A 3038-nucleotide genomic window follows, 5' to 3' on the forward strand; every position below is an offset into this window, starting at 1 on the left:
CTCATGTAATGAAATTTTTACATAATTACCTTATACCTTGATAAATTACATGACGAATGATACTGATTTGTTTGACAATTAGATTGATTTATTGGAGAATATTAATTGTGATTCCATTTGCATTAATAGAAATTGAAAGAGGAAAGCATCAAATAGTAAAAAAGGAAATTAATTAATGTATTTAATTAGGTCAAAGATGAAACTGATTAGCCGAAGAAGCATATATTTTATTTCTTTGGAGGGTCATTAAAGTATATAATATCTATCTATATGGAATGGTTGACCAATCAAGAGTTAGAATGAAAATTTGAGAAGGGTCAGCTGACCCTTCTCGCCCTATACTCCCTACGCCCATGAAGGCAGCCAAATATGAATTCCAGTGGAGTATCCTAGATGTACATTTCTTGATTATCAATCAATAGTATGTTATGTGTTCAAGGAAAACCTAATTTGTGTTTAGCCCAAACTCTAGGTTACTTGACCTAGTGGTAATAGGATTTAATTAGAAGGATCTAGAATCCTAATCAATGTAGAATTACTTTCCTTGTATGATTGAGATTCTATGCATTGTAATCCTCTATATAAAGAGGCCCCTATTATCAATGAGAATACACAACAAATTCCTCTCAAATTCAGTTTCTCTAAAACACGTTATCAGCACGAAGCCCTAACCCTGAAGCCCTAAATTCGTAGCCTTCAAATCACAGAAACCACCGCCGCCCACCTTGAAGATCTCAACTCCAGGAGTCCAGAACCGGCGGCCCCACCCCCTGAACCGGCCGGAAAACCACCGAACCGGCCATCGGAAGTAGCAAAAGTTCTCCTGCCCGGTTCAAAGCCTTCCTCACCACCTCTTGCTGCCATACTCGGCCACCTGCAGCATCTATACCCCAGAAACCCAGAACCGGAAACTTCATCACCGGAACCTGCCAAAATTCTACCGAACCCGCCACCGGAATATTCCTGACCTGAACCGGCAGAAAAAAAAAAAAAAAAAAAAAAAAAAAGGAAGAAACCTGCTGAAGCCCAAGCCCAGCCCACGTGCAGCGAAGCCCAAGTGAAGCCGCCAAGCCGCAGAAAACTCCCCCACGTCACCATACACGCAGGCGCCTTGTCATCTGCCACGTCATCAACCTGACCTGCCACGTCAGCTACGACTGCCACGTCAGCACCCCGGTCAACGACCGGTCAACCCTCCGGTCAACACTTTTCCGGCCACTTTCCGGCGACTTTTCAGGTCAGCTACAGTAACTTCCGGCAACGACTTTTCCGACCATCTTTTAAGGTAAACTTTTCTAAAAGTTCCCGTTTTTGAAGTTTTATTTCAATTTCTTCTTCTTTTCTCGGGGACTTCCAACATCCCTTCTTCTACCCCCCTTTTCTTCTTTATAGGGGAGACCAAAAGCCGAACTGTAGGGGTTCGTGCTCACTCCAAGGTTGGAGCTTGTAGAGTCCTCCAAACTTAAAGTTTGTTGAGAAGAAAACGATCGACCACATACATCGTTGTTTCGATCTAATCCAAAACCCCTCTTGGAATCGGATTTTCTTGGAAGCTACTACGCTAAGAAAATCCCTAATTTCTTGGAAGCGACTACGCTCAGAAATTTAATAGTTTTTCGTGGTAGCCTTTTCGCTCCGAAACTAACCCTAATCTTGTGTTGTTTTTCAGGATGAGTAACCTGAACAAGTTGAACTTCGTTCCACTAGAAACAACTGGCGCAGGATACCATAGGTGGGTCCGAGATGTGAGCCAACATCTTAAGGCTGATGGACTTCTGGGAGTCATCCAAGAGCCTGGTCAAAACGTGCTCTCCATTGAGCAAGCTACTGCTTTCGAAGAAAAACAAGCTAAAGCCATAATTCTCATGACAAGGCACATGAATGACGTGCTCCAAAATGAATACCTCAATGAGGAAGACCCAACAAAGCTATGGGTAGAACTTGAGCAGCGATTTGGCAACGTTCATGACTCCCTGCTTCCTGATTTAGAAGTGCGATGGCATAGCCTCCGCTTTTGTGATTTCAAGTCTATGCTTGATTATAACTCGGAAGCTCTTCGTATCAAGTCTCTGATGGAGTTTTGTGGCCAAGCCATAACTGATACGATGTTGATCGAGAAGACTCTCTCTACCTTCGTCGTCTCTACACTGATGATTTCAAAGAATTATCGGATTGATATAAATGCAGGACATATCACAAGGTTTCATGAGCTCATTGGCGCCATGAACGTAGCTGAAAAGTACGACAATATTCTTGTGAAGAACTATAATGCTAGACCCATGGGAACTAAGCCTATTACGGAGTCTAACTATAGTCGCGCCCCCAATGGAGGACGCAAGGAGCGAAACCCTAAGGATAGGGACAATTCTGGACACTCTGGTCCATATGTTCGCCCTAAAGAGGAAGGGCAAGAGAGGCGTGCACAGAACCGTGGAGGTCAACGTGTGAAGAGAGAGAGAGGCGGAGCCTCCGACCATGGTGGTAACGCCACCAAGAGGATAGGTCGTCCAAATCGCGCCCCAATGGCGCCTCGATCAAGGGAGCCTGACCATAATGATGTTTGTTTTCGATGTGGATCAACTGAACATTGGGCCAAATCATGTACCGCACCCCAAAATATTGCAAACGCATACAAGACGTATCATGAAGCAAATTACATGGCACAAGAAGATCAAGATGGTGATCTAGATCTAAGGGTGGAAGACTACAAGGATCAAGACCCAGAAATTAGCGATTTTGATTAAGTCTTTTATTTTCCGAGAGATGTAGGCGATTGCCATATTACTTTTTATTGGATTAGATTTTCTTTGATCATAGAAACAATGATGTATTCCGTTGGCTTATGAATAAAATTTCGAGTGCTTTTCATTATGACTCAATTTTGATTCTAAGCATATTACTTTGTGACTACGATGGCTAGGCCATCAATATTAATTCAAGGACATGGAATAGCCCAAGTTCCACTTACCAAATGGCACCTTGATTACAGTTGTCACAGAAACTCTTTACGCTCTTAGGGCAAATAGTACCCTATGAAT

Source organism: Rosa chinensis, chromosome 6 (assembly GCF_002994745.2).
Source record: "Rosa chinensis cultivar Old Blush chromosome 6, RchiOBHm-V2, whole genome shotgun sequence".
NCBI lineage: Eukaryota > Viridiplantae > Streptophyta > Magnoliopsida > Rosales > Rosaceae > Rosa > Rosa chinensis.